General features: G+C 42.4%; 2 long non-coding RNA genes across 2 annotated transcripts in view; one reads left to right on the top strand and one right to left on the bottom strand.

The window, feature by feature from the left end:
- Window positions 1-18,432, bottom strand: part of LOC310665533 — a 229,526-nt gene that overhangs the window by 110,927 nt on the left and 100,167 nt on the right. The window lies entirely within an intron of this gene.
- LOC310665495 lies at window positions 12,797-14,721 on the top strand. Its single transcript, XR_014505502.1, has 2 exons — window positions 12,797-12,915; window positions 14,488-14,721. It is a non-coding gene; the product is annotated as an uncharacterized lncRNA (long non-coding RNA).

Genomic DNA, 18,432 nt, shown 5'->3' with positions numbered 1-18,432 from the left:
AAGAGGCCTCTCAAGACTTTTATCAACAAAGCTGATCTCTTTTGCAGCATCTTATAGTGGTAGTTTATCAGCAGCCAAACCTTCTGTAAATTACCAGAGTTCTTCAAAGTACACACAGATTTGATTTTATTTTTTAAAAAAGAAGACCTTTAGGGGAGGTCGATAGGAGCACAGCGAAGAGGAAAGGTAATTTCTCTTTCTTTTTTTGAGGAAATAGGAAGGATAAAAATAAAATGAAGAAGATGACACTTGCATGCAAGAAGAAAGATTACCCTCCTGCGTCAAAGGAGCTGCCTGAATATTTTTCTCTTATCACAACTGAGTGAGGAGATTAAAATGATCGAATGTTTGCAGCTCCATATTTCTAACACAAATAGTTTACAATTTCCCCCTCATTTCCCTGAGCTTCTCTGCATATTTCTCCCACTCTTTGTGCTGAACTGTCTTTCACCCTGTAACTTTTTCTGTTTCATTTATCTGAAGCAAGGGAGAAGGTATTTGGGGAAGGTATTATCTTTCGTTTGCATATGATTGAAACCAGCGGACCTTCTCACATTGTTAGAATGAAGGGGGGCATTGCCATAAACCCCTCCCCTGAACAGCAGCCTGGGCTTTTGAGCCAGACAGAGATTGGGGCTGGCCAGTTCCATCAGGCCAGCAGCACCAGAGGAAGAAACCAACCTGAGCTCCAGCATCTTGACCAGGTCAGATCTTGAGCCCATGAATCAGATGGCCTCAAATCAGAACTTCTGTAGTCCGTACCCTCAGAGCATTGTGGAACCAACACCACTTCTGCTCCAGGGACCCACATTTCCCTTAGGAAGGGTCATAGCTTAGTGGTGGAACATATGCTTTGCATGCAGAAGGTTCCAGGTTCAATCCCCAGCACATCCAGTTGGAATGGAAATGTCCCTTGTTATCATGGGCCCAGGAGTCAGCTTCACCTGCTGAACAGCAGCCTGAAGGGGGAGAAGGGGGAGTGACTCCACCTGTATCTGATCAGCCATCAAGAACAAAGAGAAGGCACTGATGAGAACCAGCTGGCTTCAGCTTTTTTCAGCAGAGCTTCCAGAAGCAGTCAGATACTGGTAACAATGCCTGTAGTTCCTGGCCTTACCTTGCTGCTTGTCTTGATCCTTGACCCCATGATCATCGGATTCCCTGACCCCTGGACTGTCTGACCATGTGGATTGCTGTTTGTCCAACCCCAGGACTGGACCTGACTTTGGATACTGACTCTACCTCCAGGTAAGTACATCTCAGAGACTCTGCTGGTTGGCTGGTCTCCCACTCCACTGAGTTCTGCATGTTGTTGCTCAGCAATGAAACTACAACACTTCTCTAAAGCCCTTGAAAGCTGCTGCCAGTCAGTGCAGACATCAGCTGGATGATCAAAGGGTCTGACTTAGCTTATGGCAGCTTCTTATGGTCTGTGTCAGTATACTACTAATACTACTACTACTAATAATAATAAATTTTATTTATACCCTGCCCTCCCCAGCCAGAGCCAGGCTCAGGGTGGCTAACACCAATAAAATCACAATAAACATATAATAGGGGGAAAAGAGAGGGGGGAACCAATTTAAAATACAGGTTAAAATGCAGCCTCATTTTAAAGTAGCCGATAAATCAAGACCATAAGGGGAGGGAAACATAAGTGTCAGACAGAGTCCAAACCAAAGGCCAGGCGGAACAGCTCTGTCTTGCAGGCCCTGCGGAAAGATATCAAGTCCCACAGGGCCCTAGTCTCTTGTGACAGAGCGTTCCACCAAGTCGGGGCCAGTGCTGAAAAGGCCCTGGTCCTAGTTGAAACCAATCTAACCTCCTTGAGGCTCGGGACCTCCAAAGTGTTGTTATTTGTATACCTTAAGGTCCTCTGCGGGGCATACGAGGAGAGGCGGTCCCATAGGTACGTAGGTCCTAGGCTTCATAGGGCTTTAAAGGTCAAAACCAGCACCTTAAACCTGACCCTGTACTCCACCGGGAGCCCGTGCAGTTGGTAAAGCACTGGATGAACGTGATCCCGCAGCAAGGACCCCGTAAGGAGCCTTGCCGCGGCATTCTGCACCCGCTGGAGTTTCAAGGGCAGCCCCGCTTAGAGCGAGTTACAATAATCAAGCCTGGAGGTGACCGTCGCATGGATCACTGTGGCCAGATCAGGGCGAGAAAGGTAAGGGACAATACAAGGAAGAAGCCTGGTGGGAATCTTTGGAGGAGAATTAGGCTCCAAGCCTGCCCTCAAAAAATGTTGCAGCCTGAAAGGGACTATCTGGACTTGGGGAGCTGAAAGGCTTCAGTCAAGTCCCAGACTGAGGGCTCATCTATACTTTGCTTGTCTCACACCTAGAAAGCATGGGTGTGAGTCGTTTTCTGCTCCTCTTATGCTTTCTAGGCATGTTTTTCCATTTGCCCTGCTGCTTTCCCTGGGAAAACACACTCTTCAGTGCAAATGTCGATCCATGAAAAACCTAATTGACATTTGCTCTGATTCAGTGGTAAAGAGCAGATTTTCCTGGGGGGAAGTTACAGGACAAGTGGAAGTGTGGATAAGCTCATAGTCAAAGCAAGTTGCTCACCTGGAGCTTTCCACGGTGCTGCAACAAGCAGCTCGGTTTGCTCCGTTGTGCCCTGGTGGTCTCCTAGTTCGATGAGTCAGTCACAATGAAAGTTCCTCCCCCTGCCCTATTGCAAATAAGCATTGCACTCCAACAAGAGAAGTGAACAGCATGCATTACTGATGTAGAGGCACATGAGAATGAATATCCTGATCACAATTATTATGCTCCTGTTCAAGGGGCTACATGTGTCCTTTAATAGGGAGTCACATCTGAAATTACAGGTGACTGATTGCTCACAACTACACCTTAATTGGGACCATTATTATTGGCTGTGATTGGTCCACATTCAAGCTTCACTGCAGTTATACTTCATTTGTTTGGTATGTGGTGACCCATTACAGTTTTAAGCTGCGATTCTAACATGTTGTAGTTCATTGCCACTAAAACCTGGATGTCCTGGGTCAACATATCAGCTTGTCTTTAGAAGTAGCCTCTGACCACTCTTCTAGGATACTATGTATATTGCTGTTGGAAAAGAGTCTATTCACATCCACTGGTGGACATATATTTTAAGTTATTTATGAAGGAAAATCACATGTAATTACATATACAGTAGCAGAGAATGATTGGGAGGAAAACTTGGGTGGGGGAAGAGAGATGCTGTAGAATTGATTTAGCACCTTTGACAAGTAGCCAAGAAGATGGGCTCTAAAACCAGTCACAAATCTTCACACCATTGCTGTGAAAAACCACAGTTTTGTTCCAATATTCTCAGTGCTGAACCTCAATAACATCAAATGGACTTGCTACAAATTTGAAATGTGTGTTGCTGCATCTCTCTCTCTCTCTCTCTCTCTCTCCTTTTTGTAAGACACACATTCATAGAAGGCACTTAGGCTAATTCCCCACTTTGCAACTCTGATGCCTGTCGATGGGACAGTTGGCTTCAGTAGTTTTCATCAACAGTAAAACCAGACAATTAGCTGAGGTAATCTCTTTTTCTCAGTTCCTTAGTCAATATATTCTACATGCCCAATACTTCTAAAAATCAAACATTTAATAACACAGTGCTAGCATCAAAGCAAAGACATTACAGGGGTCTCATTTCCTTTCCATTATCTGCACTGGGTATTTAACCACTTCCCATTCCTAGTGTTTCAGCATAAGCAACCTGCTAGGTCTATGGTTATTGTTAGCAGACATCCCCCTCAAAGGAATCACGGCTAAGTCCCTGTTAGAAATAGGCTTTGCAGAAGTTGATACACTACCAGCCACAAACACCTCATATTCCCTAGAGTGCCGGGACACGATGGGTGCTTCCAGATGGCCATTCACACTATATCTAGGGTGCTCTGGGTGGTGATTGGCTTATGAAGAAATTAGTTTTTCTGCATCTACATATTTTTCTAGGAGCCCCTTGTTTCCAAACAAGTTTTTTAAGCTGAACTGAATCCACTCAAACAGACTCCTGCCTTTTCACTCCAAGCAACGGTCAGGTTCAGAGAGAAGCAGCCAGGTAGTATCTGGATGATCAGAGGCCATGACACAGTTCCAAGATCAGCTGAAGGTCAGGGTCCCAAGTAGACTGGAAACATGGTTAGCCAAGGCAGCTATTCCCTATAAAAAGTTGCTCAGACTGAGGAGCTGGATCTGGGGCCAGGGCTTTATAGGGCAAAGCAGGTCTGGATTGTGTTGAAGGGTTGGTGGGGTAGACTTCAGCTCTCCATATGCTGTTGGACTACATCGCCCATCATTCCTGAACATTAGGGTTGTCATATGCCCTTTTTTTCCAGGACATGTCCTCATTTTCATGGGTAGAGTCATCATAGCGAACCATAGTTAAAACTAGAAGTTGGGGAATGTGTCCTCTTTTTTTTTTTTGCTCTACAAAATGCTCTACAACCCTAGCATGCTGGCTAGGGTTGATAGCAATTGCAGACTATAACTTCTGGAGGGCAACAAATTGTGGAGGGTTGCTCGAGACCAGCTCTCTATTTTGAACCCTTCCATTGGTCACTAACAAAATTAATAGGCTGACTCCAAGGGCTGGGTCCTTCTGCATGTGACTAATGATTACTATAAGACACTGGTTACATACAGACGAAGTCAGCCTTTAGATCCAACCCATTTTAAAATAAAGAGGGAGTGGGGAATGCTACCTTATGAAGGACAAGCAATTTTCAGTTTAAATTGTCATTATGTCTTTGTTGTCCAGAAAGCTGTCTCATTAGTCAGTGCAAGGGAATTAAAAGCCCTTGCCAAGGATTTGGGAGGTGATGAAGGAATGTTTATACCAGACAGAAGAGTCAAACTTTTTATGGGATTCACCAGGCTTGGAGCACCTGAAGACTATGCCAAGACTAAACTCTTTTGAAAGTGAATAGAGATTTGTAATAAGCAATCTTTACTTCTCATTTGAAAAAACATAATAATGTAATATACCGCTCATAACTAGGTTAAATCCCTTAATCAGAATCTGCTTTTCTCAAAGTTCCTAGTTGTTTGCTTTTTAGGAAGGAATGTGATATAGCAGATGGAGTGTTGGATCAGGAAGAATTGTGTTGAGAGCACACTCGAGGACCTTGGGGCTTGCTGCCATCTCTCCCCCCACCCCCCAGGCAAGGTCATTTGAAGACAAAATAGGATAACTCCAATGTATGCTGCCCTTGGCTCTCTGAAGAAAGAGAGGGATACAAAATGTGGCAATAAAAAAGTGGCCGTCTGTTCCATTATTATTTTTTTGCCATAAGTCTACAATGACTTTCCTACAACTAGCCTTCACAGGACTAGATTTCTTCTTTGCTAGACAAATGTATTGTTAAATGCTCATCAGATACATGTTCTGGACACATCCACACCAGCAATGGGCTTGGATCTAAAGGCCTTCTGCTCACGCAAGGGGAAGCCACCTCCCCCTTCCATCCACAGCCCCCAGCATTGTATCCAATGCCATTCCCAAACATCTCCTTCAGGCTTTTCAGATGGGCCAGGTGGCTCCAGTGGAGATGGAGAGATGGGAAGAATGCATTCCATGAGCAGTTTTTTGCTTGGGGTTTTAGGAGGTAAACCTGTGTGTGCCCCCCCTCCGAATAAAATTCCATAGATGCTCCTTGTTGGCATGCAAAAATACTAAAGTGGCTCTGGGTATAATGCAACATGCAAAACTTGAATCATGTGGCCTGCATTTTGTAGCTACGAGTTCAGTGGGAGACTATTCTTTATGCAACAAATTCTGTGTAAGGATTGGCTATGTGTGAAAAGCTGTAGCTCAGTGTTAGAGCATCTGTTTTCCATGCAGAAGGTCCCAGGTTCAGTTCCCAATAGCTCCAGGTAGGCCAGCCCTGTTGGAAACCTTGGAGAGATACTACCAGTTAGGGTAAGCAGTGCTGAGCTAGATGGACCAGTGTATCTGACTCAGTGTAGGGCAGCTCCCTAAGATCCTATGCTATTGCAGGAAAACACTTGCATTCAGCTGCCCCTTCTCTCCTGTGCTGGGTCTAGAGACCCATGAAAGCCGTATCAAGTTGCAAAGTTTGTGTATCGCTCTCTGTACATTCTCTATTGCCCACCTTCCACCAATCGTCAGTTTGGCTGGGAAAACAGCGTAAAAATAGCAGAACCAGCAAGAGCGAAACAACATAAAATAGCCAAATATTTGCTCAATCAAGAAGCAGTGGGTAGTAGAATATGCTGGGAGGGGCGAAACTTGGGACAATCGCCAAAATGTATGGGTAAAGGTACCCCTGACCGTTAGGTCCAGTCACGGACAACTCTGGGGTTGCGGTGCTCAACTCGTTCTATAGGCCGAGGGACAGCTTCCGGGTCATGTGACCAGCATGACTAAGCCACTTCTGGTGAACCAGAGCAGCACACGGAAACACCGTTTAGCTTCCCGCCAAAGCAGTACCTATTTATCTACTTGCACTTCGATGTGCTTTTGAACTGCTAAGTGGGCAGGAGCAGGGACGGAACAATGGGAGCTCATCCCATCGCAGGAATTCGAACCGCCGACCTTCCGATCGGCAAGCTCTAGGCTCTGTGGTTTAGACCACAGTGCCACCCGCCAACCCTGCCAAAATGTATAGTACTATTCATATAACATGAATATGCCCCAGAATAAACAATAGATCAAAAGTGTTTTTTCAGCTGTTTTGCCTGCTTTTTACGAGCGTACATTTTGAGTGGGAGTACTGTATAAGCCCATTACAAAACTGCCTCTTTAGAAAAGAAAAGAAAAGTCTACAGGGGCTTCTTCAGTAAATTCAGAATGGTTGCCATTTCTAAGACTCAAGAAATCAATGCTTGTATGCGCGTAAGGTACAATTAGGATTGCTGCATACTGCACACCAGAATATCAGCAAGACCAAAAAATCACATTCCTTCACTGTTTACCTTTGCAGGTCAATGATGTTATATTTATGGTGTTGCCTTAAAAGGCAGGGCAACTTCCGCTCAAGGCAGGATACACAATTATGCAGCCCAGAGGACAGGTAAGACAGACTTATGGGAAGAGGAGAATTCACCTTTCTTTAGCCTTTGGGCAGAGCTGGGAACAGCTCTATAGCTCCGAATATAGTTGGATCAATGTTTTGCTTAACAAGAGAAATGGAAAGATAACCTGATCCAGCACCTGGTACAACTAGGAAAAATGGTTTTCTGCAGCAGTCTTTTTGATATAAAACAGAAAGTTATTATATGTTATCTTTTTAAAAAATCTAATAGGAGTGTACAGTGGGCTGGATGCAGAGTTAACCATGCATAGAGTAAGCCCATTGAAAGCAAATCCCATTGATTTTAATGGGGGTTCTCTATGCATTACTAACTCTGCATCCAGCTCAGTATTTCTAATATATTAGAAATATATTAGATGTAATATATTAGAAATGTATGGAGGAAGACTTCAGTATACCCTGCAGCTATGGTGACTGTGAAGGGCTGATTTCCTCAGCCAAGGGGAAATGGTTCACAAATAACCATTTTGTATTTTCGCATTCTTACTATTCGTTATTATTTAGCCCTGATTGACAATCTTGTATAAACTCCATTGTGTTTGCATATCAGGCAAAGGAAAGCAAGTGGCTTAGGATGAGACAGCAAAATGATAATGCAACTTTATTGAGGTATTACAGTGTTATTTTTCTAGAAAAAAAGGTGCTGGAGCTCACCCTTGTTCTCTTATAATGGCAGTGGCGCCTACCTGAGAAGTACCAGAACTGAGTTCTAATGAGTTCCAGCTAAAAAACACACACCCTGAGGTATTATATAACAAACCTATTCTGTATTCAGAGAATCCTTTGGCACCGCAACAACAAAAAGGAACAAAAATGTGAATTTTAAATGCATAGTATAATTTGAGTTTTGGGGTTGTGTGCACACACCAACCTAGTGCTCCAACATGACCTGGGGAGCACCTGACCTAGCCCCAAAATATTGATGAAAATGCTCCACCTCCACACACAAAATGGGTGACGTCACACCAAAGTTACATTTCAGTCCACCATCTTGATTCAAAATGGTTCCTGGTGTCCAAACATCAACAAAAACTTGAGAACCCTCATGCTGAGTTTTGCAACAAGAAATGTCCAAGCCCAGTACTTTTTTCTGGGGGGATGCAGGGGGACACATACCCCTAAACATTTTGTGAATCTTTGTACTTTTGTCCATTTATTGTATTTCTTTTTTCCAATTTGAACTGTAAAATGGTGGTTTTCTTGAGTCAAAATGAGAGTACTCCCAAACATATTTTTTTAAGAAAAAAGCACAGTCCAAATCTATAGAAAACAAGCATATGAGCAGACGGACAAACCACTATCCAAAATATATAGTAGATAAGCAAATACATGACCCATCGCATACATATCTTAGGAAAAGAATGGTGCTGAAAAATTCAGTTTGGGTTCATGTCAGTGTTCAGGACAAATGTTAAGTTGTAGAAAAGGAAAATGTGTGAGCTAATGAGTAATGGAAATTAGAATATATTTCCCAGTTGATTTGCCACAGTTTGATGCAGTTCCATAGCCGTTCCCCATTCAATCTATATTTGACAATACTGCTTCATCTGAGCACTGTTGATATAGCAGAATGGAGAAAGGTAGATTTTCAATCCCTGTCTTGTCCCCCCCCCCCCTTCAGAAAATGTAATATTTATTTATTTATCATAGGCGTGTAAATAAAATGCTCTCATTTCATAAGTAACTTTGCCACAAGGAATGCAACATTTAAACAGAAAAGGAACATTAATTCTAACCGAATGACTTCTTGATTTTTGTACTGGAGTCTGGAACTGAAAATTAGAAGGACTTTGAACACTCCATATATGTCTAGGAACACATTTATTATGTAAACTGGAATTCTGAATAAAAAATAGATGGGGAACCGAATAACCATATTAGGCATTGTGGTTGAGGGTCTTTTTCAACTTAAGACATTGTTTGTTGGTTTATTTATTGGGGGGAATTAGAGTGTCTTTAAGAGCAAACCACCCTTACTGGAACTCCTTAATGTCTAGAATCTTAAAACTGCTTGTTGAGCTACAGAACGGTGTGATAATAATGCACTTTTGACAAGGTACCTCACCAAAGGCTCGTGAGTAGACTTAGTTGTAAAAGGAGAGGTCTTCTGGTGGATCAGGAATTGGTTGAAGAAGCAGAAAGTAGGAATAAATGGACAGTTCTCCAAAGGGAGAGTTGTGGAAAATGGAGGCCCTAAATACTAAGTACTAAGACCTATGCTTTTTGATTTGCTCATAAACAATCTAAAGTTCAAGTTGAGCAGATAGTTGGCACAAATTGTGGTTCTGGCCAAGAGGGGTGTTATCACTCATTCTCTTTTGTGTATAGCTTGCTATCTACCTTGTGCCCCGAGCTGCTTGGGAATTCTAAAAAACTAAAATATATTTGAGATTTGAAATCAGTGGTTAAAGATCAGTGCAGTTTTACAAGGTTCAGTCTGACATTTTGATTCAAAATGGCATGCAATTGTATCCAGTTGTAGACATAAACCCTGCTTCTCGATCTTAGGAACCATCACCCAAAATCTGGTGCCAATATCTTAAGAGGTGTTCAAATGCATAGCGAACAAACAACTTTCCAAAATATATAGTAGACAGATAACCATTGATCAAGTAATGCTGATGCTATTTCAGCACACATGGGTTTGTCTATTGACTTAAAATGATCAGGCCACTAAATGAAATGTGTTTGAACTGAATCGCAAGGCACTTTATAAATGTCAGCCTGCAAAAGGGGGGTTTATGTCTGTGTATTTTTCAGTTAGATAACACACTGTGTGGTGTAAGGTTAAGTTGGACGCAGAGAGATTATTAATTATGCTTTGGACTCCTTCAATGAATCTCCGAATGGATAGCATTTGAGAAATAAAATACTGGATTGGGCATCCTTCAGGAGCAAAATTGGCTTACTAGATGCCCCTTTCTTTCAAGCTGACAAGTTCCTAAAGGTCACTTATGTTTGCATAATAGAGAGTCTATTAAAATGGCATAGGAAGATTCCATACAAAGGAACAGCTGGAAATACAGTGCAGTGGCGTAGCGTGGGTTGTCAGCACCCGGGGCAAGGCAAGTAATTTGCACCCCCTAAGCCGTGGATTTGCGCCCCCTAACCCGTGGATTTGTGCCCCCTAACCCCCAGATGTTGCGCCCGGTGCGGCTGGCCCCCCCCTGCACCCCCCACGCTACGCCACTGATACAGTGAAGGCCATTTTAGGGTTTACAGAATCATAGAATTGTCGAGTAGGAAGCAACTACGAGGGTCCTTGGTCCAACCCCCTGCAATGCAAGAATATTAACTAAAATCATACATCCAACCTCTGCTTAAAAATCTCCTAGGAAGGAGCGCCCATCACCTTTTGAGGGAGTCTGCCAAACAACTCTTACTGTCATAAAGTTCTTCCTGATGTTTAGTCAGAAACTCCTTGTAACGTGAATCCATTGGTTCGTGCCCTAGTCTCCTGTTGCAGAAGGAGGCATCTTAGACAGGGCATCTTAGGTGAATCTCACCCATTATGTGACCTCCCAAACTGTTCATTGAGTTAGTCTGACATGTTTTAGGAAGCGAGCGATTGTAATGAATGTTGCTCCCAGGGCTTACAGCACGTCAGATCACCGAAGAGCTAGATCTTTAAAAATGTTTTTTCCTATGTGGAAAAGCAAGGGGCGGGAGTATTGGAAGGTCTATCCTGATTGGCTGGCTGGCATCCGCCAGTTCCATGACTGATGACAGAATAATGCTCCCCTGAATGTTCACACACCCTGGGCATTTCCCCCCAATTTAAATAAACCTGTTGATAATGTAACATAGTATTCCTGCTCCTGAATTCCTCTCCTTACCCACACAGCAGTGAGGTCATTTCTCCTGATTTTCTAAGCATGCTCACAGGCGAAAGCATGAATCATTTGGGACTAAGTCACTACCCAGAGATTCTGAGCAGGCTGCCCACACAGAAAACCACCAATGGCTGTCATAAATTTCCCAAGATAATTTGGGGGGTTGTTGAGCAAAAATAGCTGCTTATGGTCACAGTCCCCATGGGCCGTTTCTGGTGGCAGCAGAGTACAGATTCTGCCTCAGAGCTGCGTGAGTACGATAAGGAGATGAATCATTAAGCAGAATGAAGTCACAGCACCTAGACAACTATGAACATTGAGCAGTGTAGAAGCTCATGTTTTCTAAATGGAAATACTGTGAAATTATTAAGGTACAAAATAATTCATGCTTTCAAGCTACCGTTTCAAGGGAGTAATAATTGATGATACTCCATTTTGAATTATTTCTTCTGAAATGAGTACCAAACAGCCTGTAAGGTGCTTAGAAATAGCCAAAGAATTACAGGGCTTGGGGCACCTTGTGGGATAGATGGCAATCTGTAATGCAGAAAAATGTGAAGAACGTGGCCCTGTACCTGCTTTTCCACTCCAGCTTTCCACGCTGCTCTAATTCATTCTTATCTTCTACATTTCCACAGCGGCACACCTGCAAGATCATTTCACCCCCTTCATTGCCCGCCATGTATTACATTCATTCTCCTGTCTTCACCACACTTAAACCTGAAGTTCAGAAATGATCCCAGGCTCCTTCACACAACTACCTGAATCTGTGGGAGCTCGGTGTTTTTTGTTTGTTTTAAGGTTGTGGTGTTGACATGGCACCAGATGAGCCAGTCATGTGACAGATGCTTCACAACCACTTGCAACTGAGTACTGTTTCCTGGGGTGCAGCTGCTGTTGCATGCTGACAGCTTCCTGGAGTCACAGGTGAGAGCTGAGTGCAGGGTGGGAACCAAAGGTGGACAGACTATCACAGAAGGAGTACAACTTGTCTCCCTCTAGAGGTACTGTCTTTCCCATAACACCCCACATAAGTTTGTTTTGATTGTATCTGTTGTTGTTTTAATGTTTCCACTTCAGTGACAAGCCACCTACACCATCCACCTTTGCCATTTGTCACCTCATTCACAGGTCATTTGAGCAGCACATTTGCTTGTAGAGATGGCAACATTCCCTTTATTGGCTTGTGGTCACCCTTCCTTCCTTCCTTCCTTCCTTCCTTCCTTCCTTCCTTCCAGGACTGTGCTAAGGAGGGCTGCACTGAGGAAGAATGGTGGGAATCTTCCCAGGAGCAGGACGACAGGATTGATTTGGAACAATGGTTTGCAGAGGGACATAGTTCAGAAGGCAGAAGCTGGGAAATACTGGATGGGGAACAGCTAGGAGAAGAAACACTAGAAGAGAAAGAGCTAACAGATTCACAGTCTCTGGACAGCATTCACTCCCCTTCCCCAAAGACACGAAGAGCTCAGAAAGTGTTAGAACAGAAAGCACAGAGGGTACAAGCTCAGGTTACAAGATGTAGGAGTGATGTATATTAATAGGGACGAAGGGGGGGGGGGTGAACCTTAACTGGGAGCACTGCCATTTCTATGAGATGTGTCCTTTGTTCTCTTGCTGTGGTTATTAAAGAGTCTAACTGGTAAGACATTCCTTCCGTTTGATCTTATCATTCCTGGCCACAGGGTAGGAAGCCAATTCCCTGAAGCCTGGCCTCCTTCCTTGCTTCCTACCTTCCTTCCCAGCCATTCCCTGGAAAGAACACTACACCATCACAGAATGGTTATTCTGAGGGTTCCAAATTTCATTTAGATAGTCTGCAGAATGTATGTGGAAGAGGGGAGATGGCACATCCATCACTTTGAATGTTCATATTGAACATTCTTTTTTTCCTAGCGGCTGCTAAGCAAGTTGCTACCATCACTCCTGATCATGAAGAGTGTATGGGGGACAGTCCTTGTGCCAAAGGAGATTATGGGAAGAAATTATTGCATTATAATGACAATCAAACTAGTAAGTAATCCCAACCATTTAATTTGCTGGCGGGACCATGGCTTGGATCCTGTGAGTAAATTCCATTCATATGTTGATGCCCAATTTGCTTGCTTATTCCGGGATGTTGAGCACAATGCATAAACGCATCATGTGTGGCAATTAGATAGAACCAGAGCTTGCAAGCAAGTGCTATAATCTTATCTCCAGCTTTATGTGTTCCGGCTTAAGCCTAAAGCTGACAAGACTACATTATTAGCAGCCAAATTTTTGTTCGTTCCAACAAGAATCTGTGCAAAACCAGTTTTCCGATTCTCATTTAGTGGGACGCTATTGGGCAGACCGAGCAAGACATGGGAATGTGCTCTTTCATGTTGTGCAATCTGACTCCTAAATTGATTAAAAAACAAACAAACTGCAGCACTTGGGGATTAGATTTTTCTAAGCTACACAAATACAAATATAACTTCCTACCTCATTACTGCGGTTATTGCTTCGCTAATATCAAGGCTACATTGCATCCTAGACGTCAACAAATGGTAAATAATCCCATTCTAATAGCAAGAAGAGAAATCACGAAAAAGAGGGAAAGTTTGGAAAGTCCCCTGTCTGGCTAAAAAAGAATGTGTGCTGTGAAATTTAGTCACTTGAATCCATTTCATCACTAAAGGGGAAAGCTATTAAGGTTAAGAAGTCAATATGAAATTCATATCTTTTAAAGTATTATTTTGGAATAGACTGTAGATTCAAAATATATCACTGGAATTAGTGGCATCTTGAGTCTGATATATTCTATTATATTTATTGATCTAATAATGTGAACAAAGTTTGTATTCCATAGCTGACAATGGGCCAGACATTGTGTGTTTCTCTGGATTTTGGACATGGCTTCCTTCACAGAAATAACTTTAGGAAGTGTTTCCGATGTCCCTATATCACGGCATAATGAAAGCTGGCTATAAATTTGACCTTTGGAAATTAAGGGCTGGGGTTCAAGTGCAGAGGGATTAGACTACAAAACTTTTTTATGTTCAGTTTTGTCTTTCATGTCCTTTGTTTTTGTTCTGCCTTGGCAAAGAATTACCCCCCCCCCCTTTATTGCCCCTTTTGAATTTCACTCCCCCCCCCCCTCCACCTTCTCCCAAAATAGCTTTGCAGAGAAAGGATTTCTATTTAAAGCCCAAACGTGCAGAGCGTGTTCAAAGTCTTTTGCCAAAGAGCACACCGGGACAACAGCCAGAAACCTGAATCCAAAACCAGATTAGGCTGGTGGGTTTTTGCTCTTCATGTGAATGAGAGATTAGAAAGCCTGCAAAGAGACTTTGCTTAAAAGCTGAGAGAGGGGAGCGTGGGCTTCTGGTGCTAGGGAGTAATCTATACTGCAAGTTTCCTATTAAACGTAGGATTAAAACAACAACACAAAAGTAGATTGCTTCTAACAGCTTTCATCTTCCAGATGTGGGAACAAGATTGTTTAAACAGCTGATCACTAAGGGCGACTCCCATTTTCCCTGACCACTGGCTATGCTGGCGGTGGGTGGTGGAAGTTGAAATCCAGCATCCTTGAGAGGACATCCTTTTGAATACCCACAGGTGCTTGTAAGAATCTACAGATGAGCCCAGGAAACTGAAGACACGTAGTGTCTTCGTGGCACGTAGTATTATTACTGCAACTGTGGTCTCAAACAAATACTTTGAGGAAAACTTGTGTCCAGCTCGTGGAGAGATAAGAGAACTGGAGTCCTAAGTAAAACCTAGGCCAGAACTCTGTCAGGGTCCAGTTATGCTAAAACTGCTGGGGAAACATGACGTGGACTTTTAAACAAACAGCGCTCATTTAGAGTCAAAGCTTTTTGTGCTGTTTTGTGGGGCTTTAATGTTTGTTCTATTATTTTATTGTGCGACACATACCCGCCAACATTTCTCTGATGAAAATAACATCCCATTCAATAATAATGATAATAATAATAATCATCATCATCATCATCATCATTTTATTATTTATACCCTGCCCATCTGACTGGGTTTCCCCAGCCACTCTGGGCAGCCTCGAACATATATAAAAAAATATAATAATACCAGTGCTTTTTTTCTAGAATAAGAGGTGCCAGAACTCACCATGAACACCTCCCTCATTTGCTTAGAATGGCAATGGCACCCACCTGAGAGGTCCCAGAACTCAGTTCCTGTGAGTTCCCCCTGAAAAAAGCCCGAATAAAACATTAAACATTAAAAAACTTCCCTATACAGGTCTGCCTTCAGATGTCTGCTAAGGTTGTATAGTTACTTATCTCCTTGGCTCAAGGGTCACATAACTCCATACCCTTCAGAATTTCTCAGATGAACAAAGGGACGTCCTAAGGAAAAGTGGAACATTAAGGGATCAAATCAGAAATTGGGATGGCTTCTGTAAATCCGAGACTGTTCCTTGAAAATAGGGACACTTGTGGGGTCTGGAGTCTCAGTTTCTTACATAGTTTGCCCTGAAGATAGAAATTTTGCAAATAACAGAAACAATCCTTGGACTTTGCATGCAGACCTGGACTTCACATCCAGCTCAGTCCAATAAACTCTGACTAGCAGTGCTTATTTTAGACAGGGACCTCCCCCAGTCATACTTGGAAATGGAGGAGGAAGAACAAGAAGCACTTGTACTATTCAGTGAAGCTGGGTTGGCTGTCACAACTGTCAGTTTGCTGACCTCCATTTTGTGTGGAAAGATGAACAAAAAATTAAATAGGGCAATGTATAGATTTTTTCCACCACGGACTTAGGACTAGACATCACATATATAAACTAGAAGCCAGGTACGAGTCTTGACATCCCTTGAAGTGAGCCGCTCCAAGGATGAAATTGAAAATCTCTTACCTGAATCCTCACACATATTCCCTAAAAATTATTAATGGGAAACTATATTGGCGTTTATAGCAGAAGCCGTTTCATATTATAATGTCAACATTTTGCAATTAAGTGCTCTGAATTATTAAAATATCTTATTACAGCGAATCACACCTCGGGTTTATGCCAGCTGCCCCTTTCTTTCTTTTTAATCAATGTGAATGAAATTAACTGCCTCTCCGTCAGTTTACATCGTGGTGCTTAGCAAACCTGCACACCTCACCAAAGCCTGTTATGGCTGCCATAAGTTGTCAAGTGTGTTGCCAGGTGCTTCAGTAGATAACTAGAAAGGGGGTGTAACTACCAATGGCCACTGTGTTAAGAGTGTCAGTGGGCTAATTCACAGTGAGTTGAAGTCAATGACCATCATTCAAGACGCCAGGAGACCGTCAACATCTTAAATAAAAAAATCACTCTTGGTTTAACTCAGCTATTTAATTGATGTGTTTCTCTGGAAGGGTTCCCAGTTTAAGACCGAGACTGACTTAAGTTTACAGTGCTCATGACACTATATCTTTAGGAGGAACTAAGATCACCAAAAGAGTAATGTCATTTACCGGATGGCCATTTGTCCTGATCCGCAGGCCCCATTTGAGTTATAAAATAATTACTGTTATGATTAAATTATATTTGTATACTGCCCTATGCCCACAGGTCTCAGGGTGACCACAACATAAAAACACAAAATACATAATCAAAATAAAAATGAAAACAACCCAATAAGTTAGTTATTCACCAAAAAATCAAAACAAGCACATAATTAAAAACAAAACAGCGAAATGGTAACTCCCTCTTTCCAGACCCATTTAAAAGGCTATAGGACTTGGGCATCTCCTCCTTTAACAGTCAGGCCTGCCATCACATGAAAGAAATAATATCTGAATTGGAAGTCATTCACGGAACTGCAATGCTTCCTGCAGTCGCGATCGCTCCCATAAATTTCTTCCAGGATTGGGGAAAACTGTTGCAATCCCATCTATCAGCATGAGCAAGCACATCTGGTTCCCATAAGACCATGTACCAGCGGCTGAGTGTACAACTTGGCACATGTACTAATGAAATTTGGCTGCGGCACCAGACTTGTCCACTGGAACTAAATCCACAGATTAATTACTGAAAACGAAAAAATGGTTCCACCAGAAATTCAGTCCTTTGATACCCGGTTTGAGAAAGCTGTATGTCATTCTTCAACTTTCTCATTTAGGCAGCATAAGCTGTATTTCTCCCCCGCTCTTCTCTTATATATAGATAGGTGAATGTACGTGTGCATGCATCTGAAAAATGGTTTATATTTCTGCAATTTGAGATTGTAAGTAAACATCAGGTTATTTCTATTGCTCTTGGTTTGCACACACACAAAAGCCAGAGTCCCTTGAGAAAGATCATATGCGGTGATTTGTTCAGACATGAACAAATAAGATTATCTCAGGCTTTACAAATATGAAAATATCAAAGCAGGGGACAGCAGGCCTCAGTAAACATAACTACACCCAGGAATGAAATGTTCTCTGGGGGTGTTTAGCCTTTGTCAAAGAAAAAGAAGAATATTCTTAAGCATAATTAAAAATGCCCACATCACTGTCCAAGGACTATTGTTTTTAAGTATTGGGGGTGGAGTCATTTTAAAGTTAGAAAATGCAATTAGTGTGAAAATAAATCTACACACGCACACAAGATAGATATGGATGTTTCATATGGGTAATATTGCTTACCCTTATCCCCACTTTTCAGCTCTCATCTGATAGCTTTCTAATGGTTGTAGTTTTATCTAGGGCGGCAGAAGTCTCACAACTATATCTCTGAGGGATAGACTTATCTCTCTGGCTGACCAAAATGTGGTATAAAAAGAAAAATAACCTTACTTTGTAATGGGAACATATAGAAGAACATATATTCCAGCTGCAATCTTTCTCATTCATGTCAATTTTAATGAGCTTTCAAAACTTTTTAAAAATTAATAAATGTGCATCTAAACCCATATTCTGATGTAGCAGCTTATAAGAACTCAAAGCTATTGCTTATGCCTTGCTAATGTTACAAGCACCCCTCTGCATGCAAAACATCTCAGGTTCAGCCTCTTGCATCTTCATCGAGGACTCCACTCTGAACTTAGCATAAATCAGAAAAAAGGCCTGCCCCCAACAAAAGGCCTGCCCCCCCCCGACAAAATTCCTGGCTACGCCCATGAACCTAGTTGAAAGGAAACAATCCTGATTTTAGCATTACATCTAAAAAGCAAACATTTATTATATGGCAAAACTGTGTGTTTAGAGTGAGGAGATTTCACCCCTCCCATATCCAAGAATCTCCTGATGAGTCTGCTGATTCTCCAGAGAGGAGGGGGAGTGTTCTGCTCTCTACTTATTCTGCTCCAGCACCACATCAAAGTTAGTCAGTGTATCGGAGAGAGAGAGAGAGAGAGAGAGAGAGAGAGACTGAGTGTTAAAGATTGTGTGTATAGATAAGGTTGCTGCTAAGAGGAGCTGCAGACACTCAGTTCAGCATTCTTTATGCTTCTCCATTTAGCTCTGTATATAATTGTATAATAGTTGTAGATAGAATAAAGAAGATATTCTACAGAGCTGCTCTCCGAGTCGTTTATGCTCTGCTATACTCTGCTATACTCTGCTGTGTGACAAC

The sequence above is a fragment of the Podarcis tiliguerta genome (genome assembly GCF_965153285.1).
Source record: "Podarcis tiliguerta genome assembly, chromosome: 1".
Classification (NCBI taxonomy): Eukaryota; Metazoa; Chordata; class Lepidosauria; order Squamata; family Lacertidae; genus Podarcis; species Podarcis tiliguerta.
The sequence above is the reverse complement of the archived record's forward strand: the minus strand, read 5'-3'. Positions and strand labels throughout refer to the sequence as shown.